Raw genomic sequence first — 10,813 nt, 5'->3', positions numbered from 1 at the left:
TGGTTTGAACTAATCCAAGATACAAATGCTCTAGCGCCAATGGAACAAGAATGAAACCTACTTCAAATCAGACAATTGTTTTTGAATTAAGAGAATAACTACTACTAGAGGTTTTATCTCATCTAAGACCAGACCAAATCTACTCAATCCTTAGATTTAATCTCTTAATTCAAGTATCCATCCATCCATCCATTTTCTTCCGCTTTATCCGGGGCCGGGTCGCGGGGGCAGCAGTCTCAGCAGAGATGCCCAAACTTCCCGGTCCACACACACCTCCTCCAGCTGTTCTGGGGGGACCCCGAGGCGACACCAGGCCAGCTCGGAGACATAGTCCCACCACCGTGTCCTGGGCCTTCCACGAGGCGTTCTCCCACTAGGACATGCCTGGAACATCTCCCGCGGGAGGCGACCAGGAGGCATCCGGAACAGATGCCCGAGCCACCTCAGCTGCTCCTGTCGACGTGAAGGAGCAGCGACTCTACTCCGAGCTCCCCCCGGGTAACTGAGCTCCTCACTCGATCTCGAAGGGTGCGCCCAGCCACCCTGCGAAGGAAACTCATTTTGGCCGCTTGTATTCGCGATCTTGTCCTTTCGGTCAATACCCAAATCTCATGACCATAGGTGAGGGTGGGAACGTTGATCGATCGGTAAATCGAGAGCTTTGCCCCCCTCTTAATTCAAGTAGATTTAGGTTATTTCTTTCTCAAAATCATCTTGAGGGCCAGAGGTTCTGTGCTGAAGGGCCGGATTTGGCCCTCGGGCCTGACGTTGCCTACCCCTGTGTTAAACCATGCATACACACACAAAAAAACTACCTTGGATCTTGGACTACCCTTTTCAGAATTGCAGCAGTAGCGTTCAAAACTTCTGCTCAAAAATGACTCCAATACAGGTTTTAGAAAAGTCATAATTAACAATGCAAATTAAAGCCACACCGCGTAGAATTTAAGCCTATAAATAAAATTGAAACTCAAGCATTTATTTTACGATAGATATTATCGTCATTGAAAAATACCTCGTAAATTTACAAACAAACATTTATGAGGCTCACCCCTCCTAAGATATGACCGTAAACTTTACGGGAGTGGGTACGTCTCCAGCTCGTCTCCATGGAGATGTGGAGAAAGACAGTAGAATGTGAGATTTAAACAGGTTTGGTCCTCATCCAAATCCATTCTTTTATTACCCACTGCAGTAACAGCATTTTCTGTGTTGAGCTGGTCATTAGGAGCATGTTTTGTTTTGCTGCCAACAGTTCAAAATGTTATGCAGTGTACCTTTAAATAAAAAGCTCATACTAAGCCAATCAAGCTGAAACACCAAAAGTGATATTGTCTCCCTCTTTCATTCGCATATTTTCAAATGATTTTAAAGTTCAGGCCGGCAGTTGTCATCATAAATGTAACCCATTGGAATGCAGTAATCGTGTTAGTCAAAATGCACTTCATGTGAAGTTTGAGTTCTGTCTGAATGCCCTCATTTCTGTTCCAGTTTGCCAGCCACACAATCATAAGAAATTCTGAATACAAAATGCACTCTCACATTTCACTGTATATCTAAATTGCAAATGTAAGTTCATTCCACTCATTAACATGTTGTTTAGAATAAACATCAGTGTAAGAATAATTTAATAGAATATGGTATTTCATTTGTTGAAGGATGAAAACTTGAGAATCCTATCTCTATACTATTCAGTATGGCAAACTGTGTCTTTTTCAGGATGCTGTTTATAATTAGTAATTTAATCTAATTTCATTTTTTGACAAAACTCGAGAGTGTGTTAACTACAGCATGTAACTGGTAGAGTACAGCATGTAATTGTAATGAACATGTTGATTGAGCTGTATGTAAAATAGGGCATTACTTTATTTTACACTACCTTGATACATTGTAACTAAATTTAGTACAGTGTGATGTGCTCTGTAACAATCTGTAATAACTTGTACCTATGTAGTACGTACACAATGGAATAACTTGTATTAGTACTTTGCAAGTACATAATGTAATAGGACACGAGACGTTTGGGTTTAAGGTTAGGATTAGAGTTAGAATTATGTCTTATTACATTATGTACCTACAAACTACAAATACATATTATTCCATTGTCTATCTAACCCATAGGTACAACTTATTACATATTGTTAAAAAGCCCATTATATTGTAATAAATTTAGTTAGGTACAATGTATCAAGGGTAGTGTAAAATAAAGTGTTATCGACAATAATAATAATTGGTCTGGTGTTTTCTTAATTCTGGAACTAAGGAAAAAAGAAACCAGTGAAATTACATGACAATGATATTACAGAAATACGTAGTAGCAATATTGCACTAAACCATATCCACAACGTAGAGTCTATTAAAGAAGTTCTTTGTGAAATGGTGTTAAAAGGAAATAAAAGTGAAAGTAAATGAGTCAAAAAAGTAAAAACTCTGTGAATGTGATTTTGAGATGTATTGTGGCTTCTTGTGTCACCTTATATTTGGAGACATATTACACAACCCTAATATCCCTAAATATTCCCCGTTTCCTTCTGCTAACAGTACAAATAGTTTTAGCGCACTACAGTGAACTTTGTACCAAATGCAATTTTACTTTGTGGGGTTGTATAACTAATGCGACTGAGAAAACTGCAGCATGTGTGTGTTTTTTTTCGCGAGCGGCACGGGGAGAACAAAGCCTGAAGAAGCTGAGGTTTGCAGCCTCCCTCGTCCTCCCCCTCTCTCCTTCTCCTCGCTCGTATCCGCTTCCACAGCGAGTTCATCCAGAGGTGAACGCCTGACAAAAAATTTATACCGCTACCCACCCTCCCAAAAAGAAAAAAAAAAAAATCTGTGGAATATTCTCTTTACGTGTCAGAAATATTGACACGCTCTTGACACAATATCCCGGAGCAGCCAGGCACCGTGCAGGTTTCATCACCCCGACCCGTTTCTGAAGTCTGCCGTATCTGCCGAAAGCCAAAAGAGTGGGCTTAATCCTTGCATCTATATTGCAATGCCCTACTTTCCGCGTACTTGTCCGTGCTGCTGCTTTTCATGCTATCTAAATGCCAGATGAAACTTAAAATCGTGCAGCATGTAGAACAGAGGGCGACAACAGTGCGTTTGTCACTGAACTGATGTCTCACTCTGATGCACTGGTGTGGTAATAAGTAAGTCGTCCATGGAATTTATATGGTGCATCCAAAACAGCAGCACAAAAACATAAAAAGTGGAAATTAGCAGAACTGATTTAACTTATGAACAGGCCTAAAAGATGGGCTCTAGTGACATCTAGTGGTGTGACATGGCCAGATGAGAGAAACTATCCTTTTGGAGCTGCAAATACAGTGGGAACAAGTTCTGATTTTGAAAGTTCGAGTAGAGTCAAGTCAAGTCAGTGGCTCACGAGTCCCAAGACTTTTTGTTGGAATTTCCGTCTTTGTAGACTTCAAAATGAAATCAGATTTGAACTCAATTTCTTCACCTGAAATGATGTTCTTGGTTCCTATGTATTAATGTGAATTAAATAAGTTGTGCAACCCACAGTACATCAACCACCGGTGTTTTGTGACCTCTGCAGACCATGTTCTCCATTTAAAGTACTTTAATTAAAAAACAGTGTCGGCTCCAGGACAAAGTATCTGAAGGTGTGTCAGAGTTTCAAAGGGCACAAATAGAGATCCTTCTCATTAAAATACATGCAACTGAAACTGACGACTCCAAACATAAAATTAGGTTGCAATGCAGCCTGTAGATAGGCATGGCAGAAAATATGCCTTCCATGTGATCTGGCGACTCCATGAAATGATCTCACAACAATCATGGGGGTTCCGACCCCCGGGTTGAGAACCACTGGTCAGCAAGATGTTTAAATTTGAGGAGCAGCATCAAGTTGTCTAAAGTCAAAGAGCTCAAGTTAAAGTCACAAATTTTAGTCCATTTTCTCAAAGCCCCATTCATCAAATTAGTGACTCAAACAAGTCATGACTAAGTCCACACCTCTGATACTGTCATACAATTTAACCCTTTCTACATGTGTGCTGATAGTAGGGACAGACACAATAACTTCTAAATAATAAAAGTTGGCATGTAAAATGCCAAACATTTAGCGTTCACAATGAACAAGTTAAGCTAATTTCCTTTCCTCATTAGAAATTGACACAGGGTGTGGCACAAGAGCACCTAAACACTACCATCCTGTCACCACAAAACCGTACACTACACAAAGGCCTGTGAATCAAAGTTCTGCAAAAATGGAAATCTATACTTTATACGTGTTACAACCTCAGATGGATTAGCTAGGGGAAAGGAAGCCCCACTGACACCAAGATGTAAAATGAGAATAAAAATTGTGAATTGAAAACTAAAAATCAGTAAAGGATGAACAAAAGGTGTCCCAAAAGGGTATAAATGAACCCGCTCTCTGGGTACATTTGGTGCATTTTTTACAAACTGCATTTGTGGGTTCAGTTCCACATTGTTTTGCTTGGATGCTTTTGCACGTCTTTGCCGAGTTTTTTGTGGAGTTCGGTGGATTTTACTGCAGAGAATCCTTAATGGTCCTGAATAAAGCAGATTTTTAAAAGTAAACAAACAGCTCTCTTATGAGAGCTAAAGACATTTGACACCTGCAAATGTCTTCTTCTGAAACAACCTGGCCCACACCTGGAGCCTGAAGACACAAGAGGAGCTACAGGAAATGAGGAAGGGACAAAGGAGAAGATGGTGAAATACTGAGGCCAAGCAGAAGGAGGAGGTGGAGGAGCTGACCAGTGCAGGACACCGCGCTCTGAAACAAGGACAAACCCAGGAGGCGGTGCACCGTTACAGGGGTTCAGAGAAGCACTGAAGGCGGCCAGCCAGGTTTCCTCTGGGTTCTACGGTTTCCACTACCTCCAAAACCATACGGGTCAGGTTGACCCACAGTGGCTGCGCTGCTCAGCCGCAGCGGCTCAGGACTAACACCTGAAAACTATTTTGTTGTACGGTTGTACAATGGCAAATAAACCACTTACTTACTAACGAAAATAAATTTCAACAATTACAGCACAAATACATAACAGGATAATTATATATAGGAGATATGGGCTTCAGTCAATCCTGGTGAGGCATAGGAGAAGTCCACCAATCAGTCTCCAGGGATCAGTGCGCATAATATGTGCACTCCGGTGAAGCACAGAAGAGACAATTAGAGGGACTGAGAGTTACTGAGTGAAGATTTTGCAATTTTATTTGCAGTTAGAAGTCGCTCTTGAAAGATAGAAACATAGTCCAAGACATTTGTGGCAACAGAAGCTGACGAAGAGAGGAACGTCTGCTTCAAAGCCTTTCATGGACCACGAGGAAATTGGGCAAAACTTAGATCTGTGGGACTAAAGCCAAGAGATTCTTGGACAGCATCTCTGGCAGCAAACAAGACAAAAGGAAGACCTTTGTCCCAACTTTTTCCTGTTTCCAAGCAATGTTTGCGAAGCACAGACTTTAACATCTGATGCAACTGCTGGAGTGTGCCCTGGGATTCTGGATGATGCACTCGAAACAACATTTGTACACCCATCGTTTGAGAGTTCGTACCCTGATCAGTTTGGATTACACGAGGAAGACCAAAGAGTGAAAAGACCTGTGTCGACGTTTTTATCACAGACCTAGACGTAATTTTTCGCAACAGAATTGCTGCAGGGAAACAGGTAGCAGTGCGTAAAACACAGCAGAAGCTGAGAGAACTGAGGTCGAGTGATGATCCCAGTGTAGGTCACACTGAAGCATCAACAAATCATCAAGTTTTCTCTGAGGTGCAGGAGGAAGTGTTGGCTGACTGTTTGACTCAGGCAGCAGACCTGTGTTATGGGCTGACTCCACGTGAGGTTAAGTATTTGACAGGTTAGAGAGAGAAAGACATTGTTCTGCATTGTTCTTTTATTTTAACCTCTTTTTGAAGCACATCACATGACGTGGCCTCTGTTTTTGCTTCTTTTGTTGAACTGCTACAACTTACCCCATCATGAGTTACAAGCGACCCTGGTAGTGAGGTATACGTAAAAAAAAGGAACACCATGTATTTGAGGTCTGTGATGTTCTTGCAGAGGTTTGAATTGGTGCCATCTGTAGTCAACACATGTGGGTCCTTTGTATCAAAATTTGAGAACTCTGTGAGTTATAGGTGCTGAAGTGTTACAACCATACTCGGTCTCCCCTATTTATTTATTGAGCTATGGATGATTACGGTGATGTGCAAAATGTGTGCAGTCTGGGATGTTCAAAGTTGATTACATTAAACTTGTATTTCTAGTATTTTCTCTCTTTAAGATAATAAGACCATTTGATGGGAAAATGCCCGTGGTAAGGGCTGATCACGGTTTTGCATCACAGATTTACACTGAGAAAATGTTGATAAAACACCCAGGACATTGTAATCCACTATCCCACTAAAATTGTTACATTTTGAATTTTGACAGAGTAGTTAAAGCAGTACTAAGTAACATGTTTACCATGATAAATCCTTTTCGTAGTCCCTGTGGGGGTAATAGTGTTGTTAATGGAATGATTGGAGGGTCTTTCATCTCCCCCGGTGTCTCTGGCCAGAAAACCATGTTTGCAACTTGACTGCCACCGTGCCAGAGCCACCAATACACACTAATAGAATCACGAAGAAGAAGCTAACAGGCTAACGGGCAAAGCTAGCTGCGGGCTAGCGTCATTTTTATATTCAAGTTTGAGTGAAAAAAAATATGTCCATTGTATAATTGGATGTACAATATCCCTCTCTCCCTTCGCCTTTTCTGTCAGCGTAGTATCAGTCAGGTCGTGGTGGGAGAGAGAACAGACTTGATGTGGTCCATGACGAGTCGCTCGAAGCACTTCATAAGAATCGGAGTGAGTGCTACTGGGCAGGAGGGTGGTGACTTCTTTGGTGCCGGAATGACGGTCGTTGCTTTGAGGCATGTTGTGACCACAGCCTGCTGCAGAGATGTGTTAAAAATGTCTGTGAAGACTTCAGTGAAGGTCGCCTTATGCCTCGTCTGACATTAACCTCAACACTGTCTGTAAAAATGGTGCCCACCTGTTACCATAATTGCATCTTGGCGGTGGTGCACGAAAGCCAGTGGTCTGGACATTTGGAAGTTACCAAAATATCAACACATTCTAAAACAATTCTTTTGGCCAGGCATGAAAAAAGACGTGGCTGAGTTTTGTTGAACCTGTCACACCTGACAAATTGTTGGGAAGCCGCTCTGCTTCATCCTATTCCTACACTCGACCAACCTTTTGATTGTACACTTTGTATACGAGTTGTTTGCTTGGGACCACTACCCAGAACTCAAAATGGGCATGAGTATTTACTCAACATTATACAGCATCTGCTCAGTTTTATATGGCAGATCCCATGTGCCTTCACCACTGATCTGACTGACTTGCCCTTCTTTCTGACCTCATCAGATGCTTTTTTAAAAACATTAGCCGGCACAAATCTGTCAGTCTTTCTTTTCCACTGCCCAGGCATTCTGTAAAAGTATTAAAATCAAGAAAGTGTCATCAGTTGTATGTAAGGGGATGGTTGTGTTACAACCCACCTCATCCCTGTCAGCCATTGTTTAGCTAGCTGTATTAGCATAATGGATTGAGATTAGCAGGGGAAATGTGCGTCACATTTTGCCTGAGAAATGACAATGGAATCTAATGCAACTCATATGGTTCTATGTGCAATAGTCAGAGGCGTAGCTTGCTATAAGGTAAGGCAGGCAGCGTCCTCGGGCCTCGAATAGTCAAGGGCCGCCATGAACCACGCCATTATTCAGAAGCCTGCAAGCCTAGTGTTTTTGGTGATGCAGTTACATTGTCTTTCCACCAATGGTCTGAGGCACTGTTCATCCCCATCCTGCTGCTGCTTTAGTGAGCCATGGTTCCCTAATGTTAACTTATAATGAGCAGTGGACAGAGTTTTTTTTTTACTCATGGCTCCACCAGATTATATTTCTGTGGTCGTTTGTCTTATCCCTGAATTACGACCATATAAGACGTCTATTAAAACAGCGCTCCCAAGCTCCCATTGAGGGTATGTACATTGTGCATTTAACCCAATTCAGAAACGACTTTATTGTAGTGTAGCCTATCTGAACAACTTTGACGACGATTACAAAAGTCAAACGCAAAGAAATGAATCACAAACTTGCAAAACTAGCCCCAATCGCAATATATGTTCGGGGAAATAGCAGCAGGTCTTCAGCCCTGCCACAACTGTGGAGGAACTGAACGTCCAGCTGTGCCAAAGGCTCTCCAAGCGCGCTCTGCGCCTTTGCGCATCACACCTCCCCAACCGCAGCAGGGCCACAATTCATCACTCTCACATTATATTATATAACATTATATGGGTAAGCTAGGTTATCGCCATTTTACTCACAACAACAGCGACACCAAAGCACAACTTACCATTGATGTCTTCATGTCTTCTCCTCCATATGCGTCACTGCCAACTCCATAATCTCTCCTGTCACTTCCATCTCTGTCCTCAAACGTCCTCGTGTCTCAGACTCCGTGTCTCCTCTGGAGAAAGTGCAGCCAAATGTCCGTGATGAAACTGATGTGGTTCATTTCTCCGTAGTTTCGTCATTTAGGATAAAACATATAAAACATTACAGCTGTGTTTAGCTTGCGGGTTTTTGAACTAGATTCGCTCCGTCCAATGAAAACACGTGAATCAGCTCGAGGGCGTTTGGGCAGGTGAGCCTGGGCCTCTGATTGGCTGAAGGGTCAGCTACATCATAATGTCATATCCAGTAGTGTGTCTTATCATCATTATATCAGAAATAAACTGAAATAAACTGCTGTAAAGCATTTCCTCTGATGCCTGTGATTTATATGGACAATGTTACACATTTTGTTATTTTTCTATTCAAACTAAATGTCTTGGTCACAATAATCATTCTACTTATATGTGTTTCTATGCATGACATATGGGGCTAAACACATGAGTGCAGATTAAAGGTTAAGATCTTTTATGTGTCATTACAAAATGTGTCTCTGCATTTGGCCCCTCCTTCGACTGAGGCGACCCGTCAGGAGCAGTGGGCAGGAGCGTGTAGCATCTGGGGACCATCTCCAGATGTGGAGCCAGGCTGATGGTCAGAATCACCTGCTCGAGGATTCACATCATGCACATGTTTTATGTTTTAAACAAATGTAATAGAGACACTGCAGATGTGGCACTTTGTGTTCAGTGTGAATGTTTTGTCATGTCTGATTGTATGTCCTGTGTGTGTAGATGAGTGACCCTGTAGCACAAGACTACGTTTATCTTCTCTTCTGTTGGGGTGCAGGTGAACTCCACACTGAAAGGGAATTGAACCCAGGACCCTCTTGCTGTTAGGCAGAGCACTAACCACTCAGCCACATGTGCCGCCCGTCATGTAAATCATACAGCATACCTACTGTCAAGTGTCTTTTAGTAAAATATAGAAATGTAAACATGACTTTATCAAATAGATACATATGAGGTTGTTGCATTATTTCTGATCTTTTTTGTGCAGAGGAACATCATCATCATTCCCTATGGTGTAAATATCTTATGAACAGCTGCAGGGACAGATGTGCTTCATGGAGTTCTGGACAGTCCAATTGTGTCCAGTTCTTTTGGGTTCCTTTGTGAGCCAGTATACGACACTGAGATGGTCTATTTTAATGGTCAAATGTCCACAGTCACTGTTATGTTCCATTGACGTCACATTTACATGATCAACCGACCCCCGCATGTATGTGCGAACCCTCACAGTCCAGATGAAACGTGAGGGTTATATCACTAGCTACTCATCTCAAGTGACAGTAAAAATACAAATAGATGGATCCCAGGAAGAATAGTTAATGCTGTGGTAAATACATAAATAAATAAATAAATAAATAGAAGATAATAAAGCATTTAGAAATAAATAAATAGAATCAAATACATAAACTTTTTTCTTTCTTCCTTTTTTCTTTCCATCATTAAACTATATACCATTCGCCATATTCTATTATTATTTTTCTGCAAAAAATCTGCTTTAGTCATATAAATCACAGGCATCAGAAGAAATGCTCTACTGCAGTTCAGATTGTTTATAATATAATGATGATAATTATTAACACAAACTACTGGATATGACATTATGACGTAGCAGACCCTTCAGCCAATCAGAGCGCAGGCTCACCTGCCCATATGCCCTCAAGCTGATTCACGTGTTTTCATTGGACAGAGCGAGTGTTCATCAAATCTAGTTCAAAATCTCGCGAGCTAAACACAGCTGTAATGTTTTATATGTTTTATCCTTAAATAACGAAACTGGGGAGAAATGAACAACGTCAGTTTCATCACGGACATTTGGCAGCACGTTCTCCAGAGGAACTCAGAAAGAGACGCAGGACTTTGTGGAGAACAGCAGTGGAGCCGAGGCCCGACTTTGCCGGGATGACGAGAGGAGTTTACCCACATCATTTGCACTGGAACCCGGCGCGGATCCGAGGCTCTCCGCGGTCACCGAACAACCGGACGTACGGGTGACACGGAGTCTGAGACACAAGGACGTTTGAGGACAGAGATGGAAGTGACAGGAGAGCTTATGGAGTTGGCAGTGACGCATATGGAGGAGAAGAAGGACTCACGAAGACATCAATGGTAAGTTGTGCTTTGGCATCGCTGTTGTGAGTAAAATGGCGATAACCTATAGCGTACACATATAATATAATAAATGATGAGAGTGGTGAATGGTCGCCGCTGCTGCGGTTGGGGAGGTGTGATGCGCAAAGGCGCAGAGCGCGCTTGGAGAGCCTTTGGCACAGCTGAACGTTCAGTTCCTCCACAGGT

Source organism: Gobius niger, assembly GCF_951799975.1.
Source record: "Gobius niger genome assembly, chromosome: 2".
Lineage (NCBI taxonomy): Eukaryota > Metazoa > Chordata > Actinopteri > Gobiiformes > Gobiidae > Gobius > Gobius niger.
The sequence above is the reverse complement of the archived record's forward strand: the minus strand, read 5'-3'. Positions refer to the sequence as shown.